Source organism: Gambusia affinis, linkage group LG09, assembly GCF_019740435.1.
Source record: "Gambusia affinis linkage group LG09, SWU_Gaff_1.0, whole genome shotgun sequence".
NCBI lineage: Eukaryota > Metazoa > Chordata > Actinopteri > Cyprinodontiformes > Poeciliidae > Gambusia > Gambusia affinis.
The window spans coordinates 13,584,741-13,598,612 of NC_057876.1; the positions used below are offsets into that span (position 1 = coordinate 13,584,741).

Sequence of the window (13,872 nt, forward strand, 5' to 3'; positions counted from 1 at the left end):
TTAACACCACACTTTTAGCAGACATTTAATTTAAGAAAGAAATTGTGCAGCTGGACCAACATCACAGATATTTGACACCAAGAAGGTGAGGAGGGTTCCAACAGGGTGCTGAACATAGATCTATAGGAGATAGATCCATTTGCAGCAGTCATTACATGTGGATCAAAACACTTAAGGACGCAAACTCATACAGAATATTTGCCACTTTTTTACTTCCCAACACTCCCAATCATACAAGGACAGAAGACAGAAATTAAAATAAACTAAAATAAACAAGTGACAATGATATCAAAATGAAACAGAAAGAAAATTAACCATACTGTACACCAAAAATTTACAAAAATTAAAAAAATTACCTCAGGCTGACTCAACCTATAACAGTATAGACAGAAATTAAGCAAACTGTGGGCTAAAAGGGTACATATCGAAAACTCCATGACTTCGTCACAACAAATGATAAAAGGAAGCTTGAGGTTATTTTGACATGAGCTGACAGAAGTGAAACAAAGTAAACGTGTCAACACACATGACATTTTTATTTTCTTTTTCCAATTTATTTTGTTCTCTTGTTTCTCTCACGCACTGTCTGGATGTTTCACATTCAAAATTATTCTAATTATTGTAGGTTCACAATAACTCTTCACCATTCAATGTGCAGTGGGAGAAACTATCAAACATATTCACAAAGCCTGATCTTTTCCAATCCCATTGCATAACTAGTCTTTGGAAACACATGGGTTTTAGAAATCATTGGTCTAAAACTCCTAATTTATGATAAACGAACTACTAATAGAATACATTTTTTCATTACGAGCCTTAAGGAACATGCTGATGATGAGAAAATCAGGTTGAAAATCCAGGTGATTGTTAAAAAAGTCAACATCTAAACTAAAATTGAACATAAAAACGTAGCTAGTGAATCTATTCACTTTCTCAACTGCAAAATCAGGAGAGGAAAACCACCACAGTACAGACGATGGCCTGTGTTTGCTGAGGAATTAAACCACAACAAAAGAGTTATGTTTTAGTTCTACTGATTGCTTTGTTAATATATGCAATTTCTAAAAATCAGAAAGGCTTTCTGTGTTTTTTGTAAGACATATTTTTTGTGACCAGGGCTAAAAAATTGCCTCCAACTCTGTGCCCTACTAAAGTTAAACTTTCATAACAGGAAACATTCTGGAACAAGATAAACACTATTTACAACATTTGATGTTAAAGGGCAACAGTATGCTGATTTGAGGTGATATAGGACAAGTTAAGAATCAATAAACTAGAGAAAAGGTGTGAAGAAAAATAAGCTAATGTTTAGGTCTCAGCTCAGTGTCTGATTATAGATAAAACAGTTCATGTGAGTTACTATAAGGGGTTTTGAGGATGTGCACAACTTAGTTTCACTACCTTTAAACTTTGGACCAACCAGTGAAGCTCAGCAGCTGGTTGGGGCAAGGGTAAACCAGAGTAGAATAGAACCATGTTGGATTTAATCTAATTCATTAATTCTACCATCAAGGTCAGACTTAAATAGGATTGCAGATCTGGGATGGAAACTATCTTGAAGATTCCTGAAACTGAGTTTGTGTGGCAAAGGTTAAAAGTTTGTCGTTTGAGATGCAACAAACAAAGTTTCTTGATTAAATAAAGCAGCCCAGTAAAGTGTAACTATTGGATGTTAGATGGAATAAACAGAAGCATGCTATATGGTTATGAAGAGTTTATAAGCCAACAGAACTGAAAAGAATGTATTAAAATGTTACATTTAATCCATTTTGGTTAAACAGTAAACAGTATTTACACTACAATGTTCTAGTTGCTACTTCTAACTTTTAAGGATACTGATGGTTTACCATGGTTTAGGCACTAACACAATTAGATCCAGGTATTTCTATCAATCCAGAGAAAAAACTTTCTTAAGATGGTGAAAACCCAGTTTGGGAGTGGTTTTTAAGAGTCCTTTGGTGTGTGTCCACTTCTGATGATTGGTGTGGTTGAGATTTTCAAACATCATAGTCATAGGGTTTGTCTGTTGTCTTTGCCTGAAAAAAATTAAAAAAAATTATACAAGAAGAAAAGAAGTTTCCAAAACATTTACTGACATTGAATGATGTCAAAGTCAGGTGTTTTAGTTGCTACCTTTGGTATTTCTACGTCTCTTCAATTTCCAATGGATGCAGCAACTAACCAGGACAATCAGGAGGATGGCACCAAGAGCCCCACTGCAGAGTAGCACGATAGGATAAATGTTTGCTGAGGAAGTAAAGCACAATAAAAAACATGTTAGACATTATATAGCATTGGTGACCCAAAATAAAACCACCACAGTGCCACAGATTATTTTTGTTGCTAACAAGAAAGTAAGAAAGTTTGCTGTGACTTTTCTAACAGATTATTAATTAACTAGGACATTTTTATTTAAATGAGGGATTTTGACTGACTGTCTTAAAAAGAATAAACAGTCATAACAGGAAACATTATTAGTACAAATTTAGATGCAGCAGATATGTTAATTACAAGTTATTTATCAGCATTTTCTTTGCAAGACCTTGGCACACAACATTGATAGGTAAACCTGAGGGGTTTCATTTGAGATGCTAAATTAAGTTCTGAGATTAGAAATGGTGAACCTAAAACATGAATTACTTCATTTCTTATCTACATTTTGAAATATTTGCTGGAAGGGTGAGCTTGCACAACTCTCATTGCAGGGTTAGCAACATTCACTCTCAGCTAAATAAACCAAAATTATCCAGTGGCTCCAACTCAAACTGCCATATTATTGAATAAAATTAAAAGCAGAGCTGCACACCCAGAGCTGCACACCCAGAGCTGCACACCCAGAGTAACATCTGCTGCAAGTATCTGTTAAACCAGAGCCAGTTCCTGTGACTGAACCACACCTGTCCTCCACAGGTTTCACAGTTTAATGTCAAACAAAAGTTACACACTACATGGCTTACCATGTAGAGGTTAAAACATAAACTCTATCAAACCTTTATATGATGAAACCAAGATAAATGTTATTAAGTATGAAAATGCCTGCGATTTGTATCATAACATGGACTTCAAAGCAATGTTCTAGAAAATTATTGGAAAAGAAAGTATCCATCCATTTTCTATACACTCTTTATCCCTAATGGGGTTGGGAGGGTTGCTGGTGCCTATACCCAGCTACGTTCCAGGCGAGCCGGGGTACACCCTGGACAGGTCGCCAGTCTGTCGCAGGACAACACAGAAAACAGACAGGACAAACAACCATTCACACACACTCACACCTAGGGAGAATTTAGAGAGACCAATTAACCTGACAGTCAAGCCAGAGAACCCAGAGAGAACCCAGGCATGTACAGGGAAAACATGCAAACTCCATGCAGAAAGACCCCGGGCCGGGAATCGAACCCAGGACCTTCTTGCTGCAAGGCAACAGCTCTACCAACTGCGCCACTGTGCAGCCGAAAAGAAAGCATATTCCAAAAATTGCAACAAGAGGCAGAGAATTAAGACTTAGAAATGTGAACTTGCCTTTTACTTGAAGGTTGAATATGATGTCTGCTTCTCGCTTCCCATTCATATCATATCTCTCCACTTCATATCGACCTGTATCAATCCACGCCACGCTCATAATCTTGAGTGTTCCTGTGTCGATTGAGAATTCTGTTCTGTTGTTGTATGCATCAGCTACCTTCACTTTTTCTCTCTTTAGAGAAAATATTTCAGGACGATTTGTTTTATTATAAACCTTGAAACAATGCATCTTGTAGCCGATTGCATTGGTCAGTAACTTGATGCTGACAGATCCTCCGACAACAGGAGAGCATGGGGATGTAGCCTGGCTGGCATCACATTTAGTGTCGGCGGGTGGAAAAAATGCTGTGAAAGATGCATTTAAATAGCATGTAAATTATCTGGCATCACTGACATTACATAATACTTTTATTAATTAGTAATTATTGGTGTTCTGTATCTTACCATGACTTCCTCCAGTCAATACAAGAAGAAGAATAAATTGCTCCATGCTGCTCCTTTGTTACGTGGCTTAACCTCTTAAAAATACCGAGACGTTGCAAACACACACAGAGATATAATGCTGTCAACCTTTCATCAAGCTCAGCTGTCAGACTGTGCCAGATACTCACAGGAACTCCAAAAGGTAGGGTGTTGCTGATATTTACAACAAGGAAGGAAATGAGTTTTTAACGGTCTCGCTTCCTGAAAAGCAAAAAAAAAATCAAAAAGCTGCTCGGCCTCATGCCGTTGCTACATTGTCTTGAGAAATATGTCTTACATGGGACAAAGTCTCTCTTTCCTCTTTACATATTACATCATACATGTGATATGTATGATGTAATATGTACCTCTCCCGGATGACAATATTTTAACCACATGTTGCCAATGCGTCTTGGATTTTCATTTTCTGTACTTACTTTACCAAAAAGGGGAAGAAAGACAAAGGAAGCTGTTTGTCTATATCTGATAAGATGAGACGCTTATATTGAAATAAAATATTCCACTGTGCATGATGCAGAATCTTACAGTGGGAAACAAATATACTTATGGGTGAGTGTCAGTGGCAGCCTAACATCTGAGCCTGTGGTTTTTACTGTTATCTCTAACTGAGTTTTTATTTTTCAGGACTTACTTCGCGCTCATGCAATGTGGCAGTAACCTTAAAGGTGAACAACTTCTCAAATTACATGGAGGTGCAATTAACTAATTGGATCTGTTGAAATAAAGAAAAAATATATAACCTATAGCATGATGCTGCCACCACCATGTTTCACAGTGGGTATGGTGTGTTTAGTTATAGAAATACTAGGTCAAAGTTTTCCTCACATAGTTTTAAAGGTTTACCAGACATCTCATTAGAGTGCCTTAAACTTGAATGCATGTTGTGTTCTCTTTGAGACAAACAGGACTTCTTTCAACAATTACTTTTCTTGTTCCACTTTACTGTGTTGGACAGAGTTTTAGATTGCACATTGTATGCATTGCATTGTATGTTCTCTCTTGGTTGCTTCTCTCCTTTCTTAAAATAAGTTTATGCAAATAGTTATGTCTGGGTAGATTCGCCACAGTATTTTACCCCAACATGTTTGTTGTGTTCCCTCATTTTCATGATGTTTTTTGTTAACTAATGTTCTGTAACAATCAAATGTAGCATACTCAGATAAAATTAGTAAAATTTACTAAAATGGTTGCTATTGAAACCAATAGGTTGGTGTAGATTTTCAATAGGAGTATCAAAGTAACTGAGGCTAATGTGTGGCACACTATAAATTTATTGTAATTCACAATTTTGAAAATTATGTATCTTCTCTTGTCTGCTCGGGGTTAATTTGTGTCTTAAATCTAAATAAAGGGCTTTGACATTTAGGGCACTACAGTTCACAGCAGATGTGTGGAAAAATAAAAGCACAACCACACAGGCGGCCTAAAGTGTTAGAAACCTTTGAGCATAGTGAGAGAGTGTGTGGTCTGTTGGTGGTTGGGGTTGGGGGAAAATGAGGCAGGCATACATTCAGAGGTTGGAGAATGTGTGCCAACCACCTTATAAAACAAGTGAAAATAGCTGTAGAAGCTACATCGTCAAAACTTTACGGTTAACTTTGAAATATGTGTGACATTGTTGAGTTAAATATCTTTATTCACTTACTAACGATGTAAAAATACTCCCCTTGTTTTAGATTTGAGATATTTGTCCCTGATATTTATCCCTTGGATGTTATTGTGATCTGGCCTTTTTAAATGTGCTTTGGGAATAATGGCTTCTTCCTCTGTGAGTGGCATGTGTGTGCATGTTGGTGCAGGGTTCAGTCAGGTAAATTCCTGTTTAAGTAGAAATATATTTTTAAAGAACATTGGATGGATTTCTGCTGTTTAACATTTAATATGGAACAAAACACCTCAAAAGAGGTTAAGTAGTGAGGTAGGTGAGGCCTATTGCTGGATGTTACCAAGGTGTTTATACTTGTATATCCATGCCTTCTAATGGCACCTTCAGAACTCTGGAAGTTTTATTCAAGAATGAACCAGATTTTTGGAGGTCCAGTATTCTCTTCTTGACAGTACGTTTCAAATATATATTTTTTGTATTAACCTATCAGAAGGGTTCTTTTGGTGGGATTTTTCTGCCATAATTCAAGGGCAAACATTTTCAGTCTAAACCCAGGATTTCACGTCTTTTGTTCTCAAAACTTTTAATACTTGTACTCTAAACTTCTGCTCTCTTTCAAATATTTGCTGTGCTTCCTCAAAACCTTCTCCTCACACTCAAAACGTATGTCTACTCTGATCAAATCTCCACTTGCAAACCTCTCTGCTCGCAGTTTTTTCTCTCGCTTGGAGCAAAAATGTACCATCACTTGGCAACATCTCAGTGTTTTTGATCATTTTTCTCAAAAACACTATCAAAGGCGTTTTTATAGTGGCACACCCACTAGCTTCCTTCTTGTGGGTGTGCCTGAAAATGTAGAAACAAGTATTAAACGTTTTGAGAACAAAAGACATGTAATCCTGCTTTCAGATTGAAAATGTGTGCTCGAATTATGGCAGAAAAATTCCCCCATGTAAGTGTAATCAGACAAGTGAGGAGGTGTCCGTTGGGCACATGGAGTGTAGCAGACATCTGGATTCTGTCTGGGAAGCATCACAAGACGTCAAAACATTTGAATATCATTTTATGTTGTGTCTGGGGAGACTTACATGTAGAGCTTCAAAGATCTGCACATAAAGTGATGCCACACTGCCAACTGAAAGTGAAATAGAGTACCTTAGAGAAAAAGGAACCTCAAAATTTTTTCAGAGCCTCTGAGGAACTGAAAAAAAACAAAACCATACTGTTGGTACCAGAATGTGTGGAGATCAGTATCGTCGGCCTTTGCACCAACAATCCGCCCTCGCTCCAATTGAGGCCTGAAGGCTTCTCTTGTCTTTAGGCCTGAACCTGGAAACCTAAGAGATTCTCCTGCATCTTCATCAGAAAATGTTTGCAGATGGAAACTGAGAAGAGCCAAAGAAAGATGCTGCAATGCATGTGGCACTGAGTGATTTGAAGCCTCACCAGCGGAGGAACTGTTTCAGTTCTGGACAACCTACGGTAAAAACCACTTCCTGTTGGGTTAAGGAACATTTTTTTGTGACTGGACAAATGCTACAAAGCTTTATTTGTCCTGTGCTCACACTGACCATAAGAGGTGGGGGGGGGGATGGTACTTGAAAATAGACCGTGTGACTGTGAGTTGAAACCAGTAATGTGGCCACAGTGTCAACAACCTTTTTGTTTTTTTCTTTTTTACACTTGCAAGTATCCCTCTGCTCGTTGTGGTTATTAAAGCTTTAGCTTTTAGTGTAAATAAGGGAAATCCTTGAGCAGACATTAAGCATGCTTTTCATTATCACCAGGGTGCAGCTGCTTGCAGTGTAGCCATTCAGAACCTTTCTAAAAAAATTATATAAAATTAAAGTGACAATATTTACTCTTGTGCAACTTATCCTTGTGAAGTCGTCTAAATAGAGGGCACCTGCGTGTGATTTCATTACACATCACATCATGACAACAAAGTTCATTTTATTTAATGCAAAACATGGTGGTGGCTGTGTCACACTGTGGGTAACGGTTTAATGAACAGGAAAACTGGTTATAGTTGATGCAATGAAGTAGAGAAATGAGGAAGTTTGCTGAATATTTTTTGGCCTTCTTTGATATACAGCAAGGCACTTTATGTGCTTTTCAGATTCAAAAGGAGCACAGTAAATTGTCAACTGGAAGTATGTAAATGCAAATGACAACAATAAGTAAGTCCAGAAAAACCCTGAAGGCTTTGCAGCAACTGAGAGCTGTGTGAACAGTTTTAGCTCATCATCAAAGCATCAGATTATTTCTTGAGATTAAAAACCTTTTCAATAAGATTTATAAGCAAGTGGGTGCTATTAAGTAAAAAAAATCAATTTGTCTTTCTGCTCATGGGGGAAAAAACTGTACAGGTAAGTAGTGCCCAAGAAAAAATTGCTGAAATTTCAGAAAATACTTTGGAATTTTCTATGATTGACTTGTAATTAAACCTTCTATAAAACAATAACAACAAAGAATAACTGTCTGAAACAAAGCATTTCTTATATATTAGGCAAATTCTCATAAAAACAAAGAATAAGGAACTATCACCTGTTCTGCAAATGCCTCTTGAAATAAACCTTTTGGTACTTTCACTATGATGCATTCTGTAGAAGCAGTGTTGTTCAGCATGCTGCTTGATGAATCCACAGAGTTATCCTGTTTAGTCAAAAACTCAATAGCATATTAAAATTTTGAATCATATAAATCATTTCACTCTGCTTTGCAATTGCATATGATGTCTTTATTATTTCCAAATCATTTAAAATGCAAATTAATAAAATAAAATGTGAGAAATCAAGTAATTGTCTGTGTAAAACAAAAACCAAAAATGAACAAGCAACAGCTGTTAGAAATAAAACGAGAAAAGAGGAGTACATTAATAATGCGTAACACAATAACGATTGTATCAGCAATCTTAAAAGCACATCATAAAGCAAATAAAAGGTTAGACTTGACCAAAAAGTAGTTGCGCTTAATTATCAGACTTAATCATAATTTTTAATCTATATTTAAGCAATGTCTTCCTCAGCTGCTAAGAGTTCAAACAACAGATGATTTTGGTTTCCAGGTCATGAATGTTGAAGTTTAATATGATGGTCTCAGTTTTCAGTGTAACGTCTGGTAACCTGCACAAATAAGAAAAAATTATTAAAAATAATGATTAGTTAAAGAAAAAACTTGATATTCGTCACAACATTTGACAGTTCAAAAAAATAAATTTATCAATGGACTTTCCTCTGTAATCAAAAACAATGAAAGTGGTTTAGGCCAAAAGTTTAAAAGTCAAACAATGACGAGGTGTTTATGAAGAATGCTCTTTCTCTAGAAAATTATATTCACAAATGTTGAATAGTGAACTTTTCACTGCAGCAATATCAACTGACAGAAAAGCTTTAAAAACTCAGCATTATTTCATATTGTCAAGCTGTTCTTTCGGTGTTAATGGCTTCAAAATATTCACAAAACTGAGGATGGCCATAACGATCCAAAAACAATTGAACACAACTTTACCAAACATCGAGTATCTCATTTGTAATGCTTGAGCAGATGTCACCTTTATTAAAAATTACCTGTCTTCCTGCAGGGCTTCCTCTTCTAAACCACACAGCCAACCAAAATCAAAATGAGAACACCCACCACTGGAAAGATTGATATTTTGATGGATATCATATTGGATTTTTTCCCTAAAAAAAAAATTAAAAAAGGAACATGACATTTTGTAAAATTTGTGTTAATTTCTATTTTTCCTTTAAAGCATTGTAGTAAAATTACAGATGCCTTTGAAAGCTTTAATGAAAAAAAAATAAGAAAAACGTCTTGCAATTTTCTTGTGTTTTCTAAATGCTGAATTGTGATTTTAAAATCTTTGAAGTTCTATTCCAGAAGAACATCTAGTATTTATATTTAATAAACAGATTTTAGAGGGAAAAGATGAACAGAATAAATTCATCGAGAAGCTACAGGTGTCTTATTTTACATAAAAATGGAAATAAAAAAATTTAAAATAAATGTTAAAAAAAAAGAAGAAAAAAAGCAAACTTATCAGATTAAAACGTTAGAATATATTTTTGAAATTTACCTCCGACATTGAGGGTGAAACTGAGCTTTTGCACAATCAAGCCAATTGGAGTGTAGACATCAAAACTGTACTGGCCTGCATCGTCCACCTGTAGATCAGTGATCTTGAGCGTGCCGGTGTCGATGGAAAACTCGACTCTGTTCCTGTAGGACTCACGTATTTTCACCGTTCCGTTCTTCACAATGAACACTTTTAAATGCTCACTGGGGAGAATCTTTGAAAACACCAGCACATAACCAGTGGCATTGGTCATCAGTCTGAGGTACAAAGTCGCTCCAGAAACAGGATTGCATGAGAAGATTAACAGCCTGGCATCACATTTTGTCTCAGGAGCCACAGATAATGCTGAAAAAGATGGAGAAAATTTACATGTACATATTGTTCTGAATCCCCACTAGAGCACATAGTTGATTTAATAACATTTGGGTCAGGCAACTGCTAAGACAGCTAATTGTACATCGGGGTCCTTAACGTGTGCTACTTGTGTAGAGTTCATTTCTTTCTTGATAGCAGCTCAGTAAACAAGGAACTTCGTATGCGTGACTGAAAATGTGAGTTTTATACTGTTTCATTTGATGTTGATATGGTTTCATAGTCATGTTAGGATGTAATTGTTATTACTTTGTTTACTGTAAGTTTGCAGTGTAATTTGTCATTGTTTCTGATAATAAGCTAAATTAGTGAGCTGAATGTCACATATAAGATGTAGACATATGTATAATTATGTTTGTTGTTGTGTTGCAGATACCATACTACTAGTTCTGTGATTAGGATGGAAATTCAAACCATCAATAAACTCTGCTAAATCAAGAGCTCTGCTTCCACGTCACCTCTTTAACCGGAGTCTCACTGTAGATGAGGAGCTAGCAAAACGGTCTCAATTTATTACATGGTCCTTCGAGCCGGATTCTAGTCACCACAGTGAAGAATATGGACGAGCAGAGCAGATTAACAGAGCAGAGAAGGCTGAGGAGCCTGCCATCACATTTGTCGGACTATCATGTGACCCTACCGCCTACACTGAGACCTTCTACTATGGTTGACGAAATGCTGGCTGTGAGTAACACATCTCAGAGTGTCAACACATCACCACGACTGCAGTCTTTAGGTATGTACGCCGAGCCTACTACCAACATGGACCAGTCGGGTTCTGTGTTCGGGCCCTCATCAATGTTATCACAGCAGGATTTGCATTACATGGCAGGTAGAGGGGAGCATTTAGTCCAACCTGATGATTTAGCCTGTGAACTCAGCAGTAGATTACTTCTGACACCAAAGACTATATTAGATGTTGGAACTGACACCAGCAGTAATTCTGCATCAGAAGACGTTGAATCAGAAGGGAGTTCTGTTATCAGTGGTTCAGTGACTTCAGCTCAGTCGTTTCACGACTTATTACCTGTCAAAACAGCTTCATTAAAACAAGCTGAGTGTACGAGAAGACCTATATCTTCCCCGAACGTTACATATGTCAGTGGCCATGCAGCTGCTTCTCAGTCATCTATATATACTCTAACACAGGCTTTGCCGTCTACTATACCAACAACATCAATAACAGCTGCTTTGTCTGCACAACAAGCCATTGCACCAGTAAGTTATCAACGCATGATGCAACCCAAGTCAGTTTCAGGACCTGAAGCTCATACTTTTCCGACATCTCAGCCAACAACCTATGTACAGCCTCCAACAGGATACTGGCCTTCTCCAACATATGCATTCCAAGAGCAGCAGCAAAGCACTGTTCCAATGCATAATAAAAATCTTTATGCACAGTTAAGTACGCCATTTCCATATGTTCCAGCTGCATCGAGTCCCTCAATGTATCATCATGAAAGTATGGTTACATTACCCATACAACCTGGTAATTCACCAGTCCTCACACAATTAGGGCCTCCAAACTTAAATCAAACAATGTACCCGACGCATCCACAGCCTTATGGTGTAGCATCACAGCCAGGTCAACCACCTTCTGTCTTAGCTATGGGACAGCCTAATTATGGTGTCACCAACTATTCACATTATCAGCCTGTCCCAACATATCATCCTACTCAGGGCCCACATGTGACTCAGCCTGTTTCAGCACAAGCTCCATGGTCATACCCACCTACTGTTACAGGTGTTAGAGCAATTCAGCCTGATCTCGGGATAAGACCAACCGAACGACAAATTCCCTTCCCAGTTCCATCACAACCAGTCCCAGTTCCTAAGCTCCCTACATTAGAGCATGACAGCGAGAGGGAGTTTGCCGATTTAAAAATGGCTCTCGATCACCTGCTCCAGCCACATCCTGAACTTTCAGAGCATTACAAATATCGTGTGCTTATGGAGCAGTTAGTTTTGGATGAAGCACGGCTAATTGCCCAAGCATGTAGACATTATTCACAACCTTACACCATGGCAATGCAGGCGTTGCAACGACAGTACGGTCAGCCGCATCAGCTTGCCCAGGCAGAAATCGCTGCAATTCTGAATGCCCCCGATGTTAAGCCAGGTGACTTCAGAGCATTCCAAAGTTTTGCTCTTAATGTGGATCTACTGGTAGGGCTGCTAATTGCACTTGAGGGCCCATATGGGATGGAGTTGATGTCCACTGGACATGTTGACCGTCTACTGAGTAAGTTGCCAAGACAATACAGAGATAACTTTGTGGAGCATCTCCAAATAAGGGGTAGACTTCAAACAAGCAGTTTAAACCCCTACAATCTCAGGGATTTATCTGAATGGCTTAAAGTCAAAGCAGAAGCTCAGAGATTATCATCAAAGATGGCACAGCGACATCAAGCTGAAAGAATTCAGGTAAACAGGAGGGACAAATTAGTTTTGCCTAGGTCGAAAAGTCAGTCCATCGTCTACTACAGCAGTGAGAAAACTAAGATGGATGACAGAACACAGCAAAACAGTCACAATAGTGCCGTGGTGAAGAAACCCAAACGTTTGTGTTTATTCTGTAAGAGTACAGAACACTATTTGTCTCAATGTACCACTATTGCTACCTGTTCTGCTGACACCATAGAGAAGTGGATCTCAGATGGTAAAAGATGCAGAAAGTGTGGTCGCTTTCAGCCACGTAGCAGAACAATGTACATTGAAAAAGGTTTGTGGGGAATGTCAGAATATTCATCTGAAGGTTCTTCACATTATTTCCAAGCCAGAATCTGGAGTTTATTTTCTTACTCCCAGTCATGAAGCTACTGCTAGTCCCCTTAAGCAAGGTGGTAAAGTGTACTTGAAGGTTGTGCCAGTTGTGATCAGTTATGGGACAAAGACTTTACACACTCATGCAATCCTGGATGATGGAGCAGAGAGGACCATCATCCTCTCTGAAGCAACCTCTTACCTGGACCTCAAGGGAAGTCTGGAGTCCATGGCATTACGGACCATACGTCAGGACATCGCTCATGTGACTGGCTCATCTGTGGATTTCTATGTTTCCCCCGGAGAACAACCTCAAAGAAAACATTTAATCAAAGGAGCCTTTACAGCGCAGCAGTTAGCTCTAGCTGAGCAATCATATCCAACTGACATTTTGCAAAGGCGTTATCAGCATTTGCAAGGAATCCCCATCAAATCCTTCAAAAATGTATGTCCTCTGCTTCTTATTGGAGCGGATAACACTCACTTGATCATTGCTAAGGAGCCCGTGCTGATAAATCCGTCTGGTGGACCAATCGCAATTCTGACCGAGTTAGGGTGGGCTTTACAAGGTCCAGATGACTATATTCCAACTGAGTCACAGACAAAGGCGTGTTACTTTACAACACTGAGGCCGATGCCTGATGACGTTTATCAGCATGTGGAGCGTCTGTGGAAGATAGATATATTGCCTTATCGCAGTGAGAAACTGGCAGTGCGTTCACGTCAAGACGACGAAGCTATAGCCATTCTGGAATCTCACACAGTGAGAGTCAATGTAGCAGACAAGCTACGCTACGCTACTCCATTGCCAAGACGAAGGGATTCACCACTGCTACGTGCCTCTGCAGAAGCAGTAATGCCACTACTGCGAAGTACTGAGCGCCGTTTACTACGAGAGCCATGTAAAGCCCAGAGATATGAAGCTGAGATTAAGAAACTACTTGATGCTGGATATGTGGTGAAACTCCACCCTGATCAGGTGAACGAATCCCTTGAATCATGGTTCATACCCCATCATCTAGTTGAACACAATGGGAAGCAGAGACTG

The 13,872-nt window shown here is 38.4% G+C and overlaps 2 long non-coding RNA genes across 2 annotated transcripts; both read right to left on the minus strand.

The window, feature by feature from the left end:
• Positions 1–195: 195 nt before the first annotated feature.
• Positions 196–2,246, minus strand: LOC122837619. The gene is made up of 2 exons (XR_006371801.1): positions 2,134–2,246; positions 196–2,036 (listed from the first exon to the last, which is right to left on the minus strand). It is a non-coding gene; the product is annotated as an uncharacterized LOC122837619 (long non-coding RNA).
• Positions 2,247–8,426: 6,180 nt separating this feature from the next.
• Positions 8,427–10,014, minus strand: LOC122837621. Its single transcript, XR_006371802.1, has 3 exons — positions 9,690–10,014; positions 9,181–9,294; positions 8,427–8,736 (listed from the first exon to the last, which is right to left on the minus strand). It is a non-coding gene; the product is annotated as an uncharacterized LOC122837621 (long non-coding RNA).
• Positions 10,015–13,872: the final 3,858 nt, after the last annotated feature.